General features: G+C 39.4%; 1 protein-coding gene across 2 annotated transcripts in view; it reads right to left on the bottom strand.

The window, feature by feature from the left end:
* The window catches only part of LOC149022138 (phosphoglucan, water dikinase, chloroplastic-like), a 58,719-nt gene that overhangs the window by 7,650 nt on the left and 36,718 nt on the right, over positions 1 to 14,351 (bottom strand). The gene's annotated exons all lie outside the window — the stretch shown is intronic.

Genomic DNA, 14,351 nt, shown 5'->3' with positions numbered 1-14,351 from the left:
TTTGCCCAACCAAGATGAAATCAATGGATAATTTATTTCCATGGTTCTGGCCAAGATGGTCGAAATTTCAACTGAGATGGGCCGCGACCAAGTTCTGCAAAACCGTGTTTAAAAGTCCCAAATCTTGGTTGCAGACCTTGCAGGTGTCGTCGATCGAAATTTTTGGGGATTTTTCGCCATTTTTGCCTTTCATTTAAAAAGTCACCACTCTTCACTTTGTTCGCTGCTTGCTCCATGGTTATAGTCTTTATGGTGGAGTATTGGAGTTTCTCGACATGGGTGGTCATTTGCTGATGCTAGTAGTATGTCTGCATATGGGAATGGGGAAGAATTGCGAACAGCTGCATCATACATGGACTCCAGCATTGGATATCCATCAAACCCAGTTGGGCCAGTTCAACCATCATCCTTTTACAGCCCATTCCTTGATGATACATTCCCTAGGTTGGGATATCTAGCTTATCAGACTACCTAGGGAATCTATAGGTGACGATGACACCTACAGATTCGCAGTATCAGACTACCTGAATAAATATTCCAAGACCATGACATAGGAATCTTGTCCAGTATTTAGAGCAGTTGATCAGATCCTCTGAGTAATAGCGTCTTGTGGGATGGATCCATAGAGAAACTCAACTTGGAATTGATTGAAGATGTCAGCAAAAGTTTCTTTTGGTTATTCAATGTGTGGTCATTGTGTTTGAATGAAACATTTAATGCATTCATGTAATTTGTTCAATTTTACAAGTCTTGGCATTTGTCAGAACCTCTCAAGTATACTACCACTTGAATGATAACTCTTCATTGGTTTTTTATTTAATCAAAATATCTGTGCCATTGGACTCTTTATGATTCAAATAGGTTCTATGTAAAAATTCAGATAAAAAACCATGAAAACCAGGTGAAAGCACCATCAAGTTGTCTTGCAGGTTTCAACCAAGATGGTTGAGACTTCCACCTCATCTCAGACTTTGAGATAGATCGAAACTGGTCTCGAAACAGAGATTTCCATCCTTGCTTTAGATAGAAAGTAATTGAAGAACGGCAGAACAAAATTTCTGTAGCCAATCCATAGTAGTTGAATCACATTTCCACGAAAAGAACAAATAACAGGCCGCTTCATTATTAGCTGCATACTTATAGTAACAACAGAAAATGTTGAATGCAGTAGCAAGTGACCTGGCTCTCCAAGTGTCCCCCCCCCCCAAAAAAAAAAAAAAAAAAAAAAAGAAAAAAAAGAACACAGGTAAACCTTACGCACAAGGAGGGAAATACTGCACAGACCAAGAAGGAAAATACTGTACAGACCAAGCAACCTAAAAGAACTCTATCTTGCAAGAAGGGATCGACGAGGTCCCCAAATCTAGAAGGACAAGCCCTGCAAACAGCTGCCAACCAGCAGCAAAGAAAACCAATAAACTAGGGTGTGACACTCTATAGTAAATTTCCTTATCCATAGCTGAGCGAGACTGGATGCTGGCTATCTTTTACTTATTTGTTTCCTAACTGGACTGTACCTCTTACCGTTCATCCTATGAGTAGTAACATGTGTTTTGGAGAACCTAAAAAGCTAACAGGAGGCCTCCTTGGCTCTTAGTAAATTCTGCACCCGTTCTTCTTCTTGCTACTCTTTTCCTTTTAATTACACGGTATTAAAGCTTTAGAAGACTCTTACAAATCCTTGAACTCGTTCAATATGTCACTTGGAAATCAATGTACACTCAGGCAAAGACTTCCTAAAGCTGTTCTGAGGATTGGAGGAATACTTCAGTTTTCAATTAAGGGGAGCTAGCACCTTATGCTGTTCTATGGTTTGGAATATGTGATGTGAAAAGAAGTTAGATTGAAATATATCCTCTTTGGTTGAAGAGTTACATTCACCATGGTGGGAGATCTCGCTATTTTGACATAGCGACACGAGAGGAGAGGCAAGATCTCGCCACATCTCGCCAAGATCTCGCCATATCTCGCCGAGTCGCCTCTCTCTCGCTTCAACCATAAAAAATTGCCAGAAACTTGATTTTTTGTCGGAAGTTGTTGGGGATTCAACTTCTAAACATCTTTAAGACATCTACAACATCAAATTATCATCATTCAAGCCTATTTCAACTAGATGTACGACAAAGGTAAGATTTTCCCCCAAATTTGAATTTTTTTCAAATAGAATATTCTACAATGGGTGTGTGAGTTTAGTGTAAATATATGTTGATCCACAAGCTTTGATCTAACTTTCATGGAAACCAATTTAATGTGACATTTAAACCTATATGTGACATACTATAGTGATGAGTTGACTTGGGAGTCATATGTGGCCACCGTTCAGAATCAGTTGATGCAAAATGCTGAGTGATACTCTTGTTGTCTTGGAGTCTTGTAATCTTATTACTCACATACTCTTGTGATTGTGATTGTGAACTTATGGATTATGATTTATGACTTACTAAAAGTCTAAAACTTCTTATGGTTGTAAAATTTTGAAGCCATTTAAGTTCTTTGATAGTTTGATGTGTAATGTATTTAATACTTTATAGTTGATAACATGAATTACTTGATATCTCTACATTTCGGTTTTACACATAGGGTTGACTTAGAAGACGTAGTTAGGGTTATTTTCTCACAATTCTAAGGCCACCAATGTGTTCAAAAGGCTTTAAATAGACTAAATACCAAATTTCAGCCCAACCGGGGCCCTAAAACCCACCGAGATGGGTTACCGAGATTACGCCAAAATTTTGGTAGATCTCGACCGAGATCTCGCCATCTCGGTCGAGATCTCTCTATTTTGGAGTGGCGAGATCTCGCTTGAGAGCGAGATCTCCCACCATGACATTCACAGCTCCAGGATTCTTTCAATTAAAGGTTAGTGGTAACTTTATTTCAGAAAAAACATATATTGTGGAAATCTCAGATTAGGAAATTGAGATATCTCCTTCTGACAGCAAGATCACTTGACAAAGCCATTCCTTGCCACTGCTTATACATGGGAGATTGTTGATGCTTGTATATTAGGACAATGGTAAATTCCATAGATGGTCATATTGTAGACCATGTTTTAATTTGTATACAGTTAATGAGTTAATGGCCCTTATGGGACTATTTGAATATTTTGTATTCTAGACAAAATTAGCTTCCCTACATTTGTGAGTTGTCATGGGAATTTTATAGAGTTTACAGGAAGGGTCATCCTTTGACCAATACTTTGCTGACTTTAAATGAATGTATGAGGACTCAATTCCATACTTTCTATTATTTCTATTTTTATCCAAATGCAGAACCAGTGAGAGCAACTTGTTGTTAGGGGTTTTCCTGAGGACTTACAAAAGAGTTTAACTTTGTTTGGTGGAAATAAGTTGCCACTTGTCTGACAAATTTTCATGTGTTTTCCATGTTTCTGGAGAAAATACACATGACGCTACCCCTGCTGTAACTTCAGCCCTTGCTTCTTTCACTCCCAACAAGGTTCCAACAATGGCCTGGTTCTCGAGGTGCTTATAGTCGTGGGGGAGCTCCAAGAGAAAACCCCACTACCAGTTGGGGGAGCTCCAAGAGAAAACCCCACTACCAGTTCTCACCGATCCACTAATACATCAGAGCCAGTTAAAACTTGCTGTCACTGAGGGTTGGCCTGGTCACATTCAGCATTTTTGTTGGAAACTACATGGCAACCCTCTTCAGGTTGCCAACATTTCTGGTGTATCAAATACTATCGCTGCCCCTTCATGGTCTAATGGTAAAATCGCAAAGATGTCCTATGAATATTACATTATATTGACCTAATTCCAAGCAGCTTAGCAACAGTCAAACACTCCACTTCTCTTTAGACAGACAATGAAACAATTTGCCTTTCATCGATCTCCCAGACATATATCATTGACTTAGGTGCTTCTGACCACATGACTGTTAATTCAAGTACTCTTTCTTCTGTTTGTTCATCTACATCCAGGGTTTACCCTTGTGAATGGTTTCCATGCCACAGTTAAAGGCACTGAAACTGTTCTATTCCTTTGTTTTATATTTGCCAATATTCCCCCCCCATCAATTTATTATCTGTGCACGAACTTACCATTGATTATAATTGCCCTATTACCTTTTTTTCCTAGCTTTTCTCTCTTTCAGGATCTTATTATGAAGAAGACAATTGGTAGAGGCTGAGTCTCGGGGTCGTACTTGTTTGAAAAATTCCTCTCTTGGGCAGGTTTAAGCATTTCGCTACCTCACCAAATCCATTGTTAGTTGGCCATCCTTCATTGTAAAGTTTGAAGCTATTAAATAGGAGTTTTAGTACGTCAGTCTTATCAATTTGTGGAGCATAACCGTGTGAGCTTTATCCCACTTGCGTTAATAGAAGGACTAGCAACCACTTTCTTTGATTCATTCTGCTATTTGGGGTCCCTGTTGATGTAACCTGGGTTGGACACTCTAAAACTGGACCCAAAAACCAGACCCAAAGAAGTCTCACAAAGCTGGCCGAATACCCCAGGGGTAATTTGGTTAATTCCCCTGCCCTTTTAGGACTGAATATGGGTCTAGTTTTACTCTCCTCGTATCCCAAGGTCAGGGATCCAATTTCATATTTTTATTTTGGTTAGTCAATTTTGCGTTATTTAAGAGTCAGTCGGTTGTTAGTTGGTTGCATAGTTGTCACGGCAACGAGGCGATGCAAGGCGGTTTAGGCTAATTGAGGCGATGAGTCGACGAGGCGCCCTCTGAGGCGCTTTTGAGGCGGTTGAAGCATTTTAAGTGAAATTTTTAGTGTACATCTCATTCACTCTAAATCTATCATATCTTATATAATAAAAAAACTAATATCATACTACCTCAAGTCATCCAACATACTACAAACCACACATAATAGGTCCTAAATAAAAAGTCGCGAGAAGAAAGGAAGAGAAGGAGTTGCTTGCCACTGGCCACTGCTTGCCGGAGTGTCGCTGCGGGAATGGAAGAGAAGAAGAGAGGAAGAGAGAAAGAGATTAGGGTTTAGAGTGAGAGTGAGAGTGTGAGACTTGAGTCAAGAACTTATTCTCTTTCAATTTTGTTTGTTTTTATTTTTATTTTAACATTTGATCACATGTAGCGTCATTATACATATGCATATAGGTTCAAACAATAGATACTTTACAATCGGAATCTAATAAGTATTTCAATATATGCCTTCGATTAGGCATCTTTTTCGTGATTTAAAAAAAAAAAAAAAAAAAAAAAAAAAAAAAAAAAAAAAAAAACGGATGCCTTATTGCCTAAAAATAAGGCGACGCCAATTTGAGGCGCTCTGAAGGAGCCCAGACGCCGAGGCGACGATTAAGCGACGCCTAGGCGACGCCTTGACAACTATGGTTGGTTGGCTGTGATAAGGATTGTTGGTTGTGATAGGGTTTCTTATCCAAAGGGATCTTATCTTTTAGAGTCTGTTTTTATTTGGAAGTTGTTTGTGAGTCCCTAATTAACAAGTATTTATTACTTAAGAGTCCAACTTTTAAAGTAGTTGGATCCTTGTCAGTTAAGGAATCCCAAGTAGAGTCAAAAGTGTCATGTAATTGGCTATAAATAGCCTATTATGAATAAAGCAGATTGGATTATTTGAGTAAATCAGAGGCCCAAGCCGTGGGGAAGGAAACCCTTGCGGCCTGGGCTGGAGAGTAAATTCTTAAGAATTTCAGAAATTCCAGCAGCAACTCATCTTCTTCAAAGTATTCAAGCATCCAATCACAGCAATCAAGTTGACAACAGTCCTCAAGGCATCAACCAGCAGCCTTCACCCCTTCTCAGCAGCCCCAAGTAGGTACAGACCTTTGCCTACCCCTTCCCTCTCCTGTGCAACCTTCCCCAATCCCCTGTCCCTGCTGCCGCATCACTCCAGCAGCATCCCCACAACCCTGCAGGTCCCCTTAAACCTCCCTCTCTCTCATTCAGCACCCTGTTTAGGCAGAAAATAGAGAAACAGAAAATTCAGAAGTTCTGCAACTATTGTAACCTCTCTAACGTCTGAACCCTAACTCTATTGCTGTTCAGAACCTTCGTTTGATCAGAGCCACTAGGAAATAGGTCTGCAACTTCAAGGCAGCAAGCTTAGTCCCCTTCTACCCTGGCTGAACTACCAGAAACCCTAGTTTTATGCTGGTTCCTAACTAAGAAGATCCTGGAAGATCTAACCCAGACCCTGGATTACATCACCTGTACTATATTTACACTTAAGCTTTCCAGTACTTCATTAGCATTATGAACGATTATTCCAGTGTTACCTGGATTCATCCAATAAAACAAAATTGAGAGTAAATTAATATTTTTAAGGTATTTTTCTGGAAATTTGTACTTAATTTTGTCTTACAGTTGAGATTGTTCATATTGATAATGTAAAAGAATATTTGTCAACACAGATTAATTTTTTCTTGCCATCTAATGGCATCCTACATCATTCTACCACTTAACACCCTAGAATAGAACAGTGTAGTAGAGACATAGAATCACCATCTGATTGGAGTTGCTCATTCTTCCAAACCTTTTTGGGCTGATTCCATTTTGACAGCTTGTTATCTTATCAACCACATGCCCTCATTTGCTCTAAAAAGGAGGAATTCCACATTTGTTATTTTTTCCATCTACTCTTTCTTTTGTGTTACCTGCTTGTGTGTTTAGGAGTGTCTCTCCTATTTGTGATAATTGTCTAGGGGCATCTAAGTTGAATCCAAAAGGTCCTAAATGTCCCTTCGTTGGTTATCTCATATTCACAAGGGTTATCATCATGGTAGAAGATCTCGCTCTCGAGCGTGCCACCTTAAAAAACCGAGATCTCGACCATCTCGGCGAGATCTCGGTCGAGATATGCAATTTTTTTGCGTCAACTCAGTAGCCCATCTCGGTGGGTTTTAGGGTCCTAATTGGGCTGAAACTTGATATTTAGCCTATTTAAGGCATTTTGAACACATTGGTGGCTTTAGATTTGTTAGAAAACAACCCTAAGTATGATTTCTAAGTCTACTCATAGTGTGAAACCAAAATATTTTATTTTATAGGCATGGAAGACAATGATGTTGTGTGGCAACACGGTGTCCCCGCGGATCCATGAGGCCAGAGGATCATATGCAACTAGTGTGGAATAGCCCTCTATGGAGGAAAACGCTAACTCAAGCAACACTTGGCTGGCGGGTATTGTGATACACCCATGTGTCGTGTTGTCCCTACTCCTGTGAGGCAATATATAGTAGACTACCTCATGGAGATAGAGGGGCGACGTGCGGCTGTTGGTGTACGTCGTGGTCGTGGTGCTGCTGAAGCTGGTATTGGAGCTGCTGAAGCTGGTAGTGGAGCTGATGCTGGAGAGCCTAGAGTTGGTGGTGGAGCAGCTGGAGCTGAAGATCTTGATTGAATTTTTATGATTTGAATCCTGTGGCAATATTTGATATTCCCATTCTATTATTGTCTTAACTGACTTATGGATTATGATTTATTACTTCTTAAAACTTCTTATTGTTATAAATTATGAAGACATTCAAGTTCTTTGATAGTTTGATGTATAATGAATTTGATACTTGATAGTTGTCAACTTGAATCACTTAATATCTCTACATTACATGTTGTCTAACCTTGCATTTTGCAACATTTCAGTTTCACACATAGGGTCGACTTAGTAGGGTTATTTTCTTACAAATCCAAGGCCACCAATGTGTTCAAAAGGCGTTAAATAGGCTAAATATTAAGTTTCAACCCAACCGGGGCCTTAAAACCCACCGAGTTTACACTAGAAAAATGGCATATCTTGACCAATATCTTGCCATCTCGGTTGATATCTCAGTATTTTGAGGTGACAAGATCTCGCCATGTTTGTATCTTTCCACAGTGCCATTAGCTTTGTATTTTATGACAAACACCCTTTTATACCCAACAGTCTTTTTTCCTGCAGGTAAAGTTCACTAGATCCCACGTTTGGTTTTTTTTTTCTTTCTTTTTCTCCCTCCTTTTTCCAATGCTCGCATCTCCTCATCTATGGCTTCTTTCCAAAATGAATGAGCTAATGCTTCCCACCAGGGGTTAGGAACAAAAGCAATAGACAGAAAGAAATGGAGCACTGAAAACCTGGGGATGTGACTAATATGAGGCAAAATTAGAGATAGGGTGCTCAATGTATGCTCATGGTTGTTTCCTGAGTGCAATTAGTAAGTCTAATGAAGGATCCAAAATTGGAAACAAAATTGTTTACTAGGACCAGCCTCTGTAGGACCAGGAAGTGGAACATCCAACTGGTTAGGCATGGTACAGGCTCCCCCTACACGTCACCGTCCTTGTCCATTAGCCATTGTTCCTATCTGGTTACCCCAACTTCCAAGTGCACATCATCAACAGAAATATCAGAAAGGATAGCCATTAGAAGGGATGAGAAATGGAATCTCTTCACTAGACTCACTCTCCCCTGAAGAGGTATACATGTAAGTGAAAAAAAAGGGGAACATTTTCCTAGAAAACCACATCCATGGAAACAAACATTTTGTACCCTTTTTGAGTGGTAGAATACCTAAGGAAAATACACCGTAAACTCCAAGAATCAAGTTTACCATGAATGTGATGATTTCGAACAAAGACAATCTACCTAAAGACCTTAGGTAGGACTATAAAGGAGGTAGAACCCAAAAGAACCTCAAGACGACAACATTGTTGTAGGACACGAGATTGCATCCAGTTGATAAGCTAGGTTGTGGCAAGGACAACATCACCCCAAAAATTAGGGGGACACACATAGTGAACATCAATGATCTAGCAACTTTAAGGAGGTACCTATATTTGCATTTGGCTACACCATTTTCAGGTGGGGTGTCGATGTAACTAGTTTGGTGGATGATGCAATGATTAGCCAAATAAGTTTGAAATTCCCCAACTATATACCCAGTCCCATTATCAACGCGAAGGATTTTCACCGATGTCCCAAATTGGGTTTTAATTAGTTTGTGAAAAACTTGAAAGTAAGAAATCACATCACTTTTTAGGTGAAGGAGATACATCCATGTGGTTCTAGTGCAACAATCAATAGAAGTAACAAATCAACTATAACCAGAAGGAGAAACGACACAAGGTCCCCAAACATTTGAATGAATAACAGAAAAATTAGTACTATGATTATCAGAAATAGGATAAATGTCTTGTTTGCTTGGCTAAAATGCAAGTATCACAATGGAATCATTTGGATTACAAAGTTTAACTAAATCAGGAAAAAGCTTAGCTGAAGTAGATGAAGCAGGGAGGCCAAGACAAAGATGCCACTGAAGGAAAGTAAACAAAGTAGGAGAAGAGGAATTGGAGACCATAATCAACTAATAAAGAACTATCTAGCAAGTAAAGTCCCTGTCCTTTTACCAGTACCAATTGTACACCCCATTTCCAAGTCCTAAAAAACACAATGAGAAGGAAAGAAAGTTAATTTGTAGTTTAAACCCCAAGTGATACTCCTAATAGATAGAAGGTTAGTAAAATAATAGGAATACAAAGTTATTTTGTAGTTTAAACCCCAAGTGATACTACTAATAGATCGTAAGGTTAGAAAAATAATCGGAACATGTAAGACGGAAGATAATTGTTAGGATGGGGAACAAATGATACATCCTTTTCTAGAAATTGGAGAAAGGGACCCTCCACTATATAAATAGTATAATAAGAAGGAACATGAAAATACGAATAGAATAAAAGAATGAACCTGTCATGTGATCCGTTGTTCGAGAGTCAATTATCAACGAGGAAGAGCTCAAGGACAGTAGGACGCATAGTGGCAACCGAAAATACCTGAGGTGGAAGGAGACTCAAAAGTCACCATAGCAGAGGCAACATTAGCACTGGAAGTTGGTGTGAAAGAAGACATATCGAGCCTGATCATTAACTAACAAAGATGGTGGAGCTCATCTAAGGAGAGAGGAGTTGGCGCACTAGTGTCTTCTAGATGGGCTTGCTTTGCAGCTGCATGGGGAGCTCCACCACAATTGGCATTCCATCCTCCTACATGGGTTCATGTGGTCGGCCATGTAATTCCAGCATTTATCCTTTATATGACATTGCTAGCCACAATATTCACACTTAACGGGACTCAAGAGTGCAGAAAGAGCCACCAAGACGAGTCTGAGAGCTACCTGTACCGGGAATCAAGGCAAATCTCTCTGGTGTATGAACATTAATCATATCAGTCCGGCAAATGTCCTGTGTGGCAACCATAGCTATGCTTCCTCCGAGGAGGGAAAAGGTTCCCATTAAAGGATAAGTGCACATATTTGATCATATTCTATTTAAACCAGTCAGAAAAACATACTTGCAAAGCTGGTCTTCCCACTTCTAATGAGCAATAACATTGTCAACACACTTCAGGGTAAAGCGCCTAGTAGAAATCAAGCATCCAGTAGTACCCTTAAAGAGTTGTAATGCTAAGAGAGGCTGAGAACTTTTTTTTGTAACTGATGAATATCTCGCATTTCAAAGCAGTGCATCATTACCAGCATTAGAGTATATATCTTTTGCAACTTTCTAGACATAGCTGCAATAGGGAGAAGGAGGTAACATTCAGCAATACTATATTCAATGGAATTAAGTAAAAATCCTAGAACAAGGCATCATTAGTTTCCCACTTATCTTAAGCCAAACCAGGAGCACCCACCACAAGAACAACCGCAAGAGACTGTTGGTTGAGTTCTACTAGGAGCTCAATTCTATTAGAGTTTGTGTTCATGTAAATCTCTAGTTCTTGTTACCCAAGTAAGGGTATTTATGTAATAGTGTTCTTTCCACTTTATTATCAAGAGAAGGCTTGAGATCACACTGATCACAACAAGCCCTTCTACCACAATCGGCTTCAACATGGCATCAAAACCTAAGTTCGATTAGGACCTTCTTCTGAATTTTTTTTCAAACCCATCGCAATTCTCTGATTTTTTTCAAACCAATCGCAATTTTCTGATTCTTTCCAAAAAACCCATCGCAAACCCTGCACTATCATTCTTCAGTTCTGACTGCAATCTGCCACTGCAAGAACAAGAAAAAAAAAAGGGGGAAAGAAGAAGAGAAGAAGAACCACGCTACCGCCACTGCTTCCTGCGCCATCGAGAGAAGAAAGAAAAGGGAGAGAAAACAAAAGCAAAAGAAGCTGCTACCGCCGCTGCTTCCTGCAAACAGTGAGTTTACCTCTAAATTTTCTCTCAGTTTCCGTTGTAGAGTTCCATTAGACTTGGGGCTTCTTCTATCGATCGAATTTACCGTAGGCCAGGAAAAACAAAAAAAATCGATGATTGAGGGGCTTAGTTTGTAAATTTGCATTCTTTTAGGTACCTATTGGTAAATTATCATAGATTCAGGGACTTATGCGTAATTTTACATTTTAAGGGACCTATTTGCAAATTTACATCGTTTTCAGGGACTTATGTGTAATTTTGTATATTTGTAGGGACCTATTGTAATTTCTCAGTTTTTCAGGGGCATTTTTTGAATCCTATCATTTATTTGGGTGGTTTGGCTGTTGCATTCTACAACATTTCAGTTACTTTGAAGGGTTGAAGACTGAAGAACTGTAGACAATTCTTTCAACATGGCAACCACTGATGGTACTACTGCTCCCACTAGATCCGAACATTACCCCACTCTTCATCCTCTTTCAGTAAGATTTGATGGCACAAATTATTTGATCTGGTCTTGATCTGCTTACCTAACTATTGTCAGAAGAAGACTAGTTGGACACATTACGGGACCACTATCAAACCTACTACCACAGGTGTCTCATAGGATAAATGGATATCAAATGACTCTCTTATTATGTCATTCCTTTTGAATCCATGCATCCAAACATTGCCTAGGGTTACCTATTACTTGATACTGAAGCCAAATCTAGAAAGCTACTAAAACATATGGACAGTTGGGGAATGATGCATAGGTTTATGAGCTACAAAAGAAGCTTCATGAGACTACCCAAAAGGAACTGACTGTGGCCCAATATTATGCAACGTTACGATCTCTTTGGCAGGAGTTGGATCATTATGGGGATTATCACCCCCTAACCCAGATGATGTGACTAATTATAGGAAGCACATTGATAAGATTTGGGTATATGACTTCTTGGCAGGTTTGAATGTGGAGTACAATCAGATCAGAGTGCAAGTATTAAGTCGTTCTCCCTTTCCTACACTAGGATAGTCTTATGCTCTTGTTTAGTGTGACGAAAGCCATCGATTAGCCATGCTTCATACTCCAATCGTGGAGAAACCAGCCTTACAGTCTGTTAGCACTAAATCTGATTTGGCTAAGGAGATTGTCAAATGTGAGCACTATCACAAACTATATCATACTAAGGCCAATTGTTGGAAGCTCCATGGGAAGCCTGCTGATTTTAAGCAAAAAAGAGCACAAAAAAAGGGATCATTAATACAGGTAAAACTTTTATAGGCTACTATGTTTCTTCAGTTTCTGCTCCTTGGATCATTGATACAAGAGCCACATATCATATGGCAGGTTCATCCTCTTTTTTCTTACATTATGCTCCAACTTCCTGAAAAGATAAAGTTCGAATTGTTGATGGCTCATATTCTTCCATTGCTGGAAAATGGACCATCCAGAATTGTCCATCATTTTCTCTGTTTAAAGTTTTACACGTTCCCTCTTTCTCTACTAACTTGCTCTATATTAGTAGTCTTACACATGACTTGAATTGTAAAGTGACTTTTTCCCCATCTTACTGTGTCTTCCAGGATCTAGTACCGGGGAAGGAGATTGGACGTGATAAACTAGACAATAGACTTTATCTATTGGAGCCAATTAGAGGATCTACTTCTGCTCTGACTGCATCTCCTAATCAAGTCCATTCGGAAATATTAGACCTTCAACAGTGGCACCGTAAGCTAAGTCACCCCCCCTCAGAAACTCTTAAGAAAGTATTTCCCGATTTAGTTTCTTCTTATAAAAATGATGATTTTTTTGTGAAGCTTGCAATTTTGCGAAGCAAACTCGTTCTACTTATTTACCTTCTCTTCATAATAGAAATCTATTCCTTTTGGACTCATTCATACTGATGTGTGGGGCATTTGCTGACATGTGTTTATTACTAGCCATAGGTATTTTGTTACTTTTATTGATTGTCACTCTCGTTCTACATGGGTTTATCTTTTAAGACAAAAAAATGAGGTTCGTGACTTTCATAATATGATTAAGACTCAGATCAATGCCACTGTGAAGATCCTTCGCAGTGACAACGATACAAAGTATATTGGTGGTGAATTTCAACGATATCTCTCTGACTCTGGCATAATACACCAAACTAGTTGTGTTGATACCGTTGTTCAAAATGGGGTTGCCGAAAGGAAGAATTGGCAGCTTTTAGAGATAGCTCGTTCATTTATGATTGCTATGAATGTCCCTGACCATTACTTAAGTGATGCTACACTCACTGCATCTTACCTTATGAATAGGATGCCCAATAAGATACTTGGTTTTAAATGTCCTAATGAGCTTCTCCAGGGAACCACTTCTTTTATTATTCCCCCAAAGGTTTTTGGATGTGTTTGTTATGCCAGAATCACACCCAATCAAAGTAAGCTGGCTCCCCGTGGCCTACACTGCATTTTCTAGGGTATTCTGCTACTCAGAAAGGTTACAAATGCTATCATCCTCTTTCCAGGAAAACCATTGTCTCCATGGATGTCATTTTTAATGAGTCTTGCCCTTACTATACACCTCTCCAAGGAGAGAGTACTAGAGGAGAGGTGTTATTTCCAACTCTATACCTTTCTCCACCACCACAACACAACTTAGGAGTTTAAAAAGTGTTTCCTGACCAAGAGGAGACTTCAACCAGTATACCTGAGGACTCTAATTCCCCCCTCCATTTTTTGAACCATGTAAAGAACCTAGTCAAGGGGCGACCACTCCTGTGAGGCATACTATTGAGGTATTCAAAACAAGATTGACTAGAATAAGGAGGTGCAGACTTATCAGAGGAAGAATTACAACCGGCTAAAGCAAGTGGAGAAAGGTGACACGTTACCACTTCAATCTCTTACTCCAGAATCAGATTCTACTATTTCCCTTGAGGTATCTTCTTCTAATCTTCCTATTGCTATTAAAAAAAGAGTCAAATCTTGTACTCAGCATCTCATAGCTAAATATGTGAAATCCCCTGAATTTCTACCCCTATAACCCATGGTTTCAAGACCGAGAACCCGGGCCTCAAGTTGGCGATAACTGTGAGCCATTCAAGTCGAGCCCGAAGGATTGGAAATGGAACAAATGTTGGTGGATGACCCTTGTGATGACTCAACAACTCTCCTAAAGTTTAAGTGATGAGAGAAGATTATCACAATGGTGTAAAAAGGGTGATATTGGAACGTCTATAGATCGGC

The sequence above is a fragment of the Hakea prostrata genome, chromosome 3 (genome assembly GCF_041222555.1).
Source record: "Hakea prostrata isolate BN-2017 chromosome 3, UWA_Hpros_2, whole genome shotgun sequence".
Taxonomy (NCBI): Eukaryota; Viridiplantae; Streptophyta; class Magnoliopsida; order Proteales; family Proteaceae; genus Hakea; species Hakea prostrata.
This window is presented reverse-complemented; position numbering and strand designations above follow the sequence as displayed.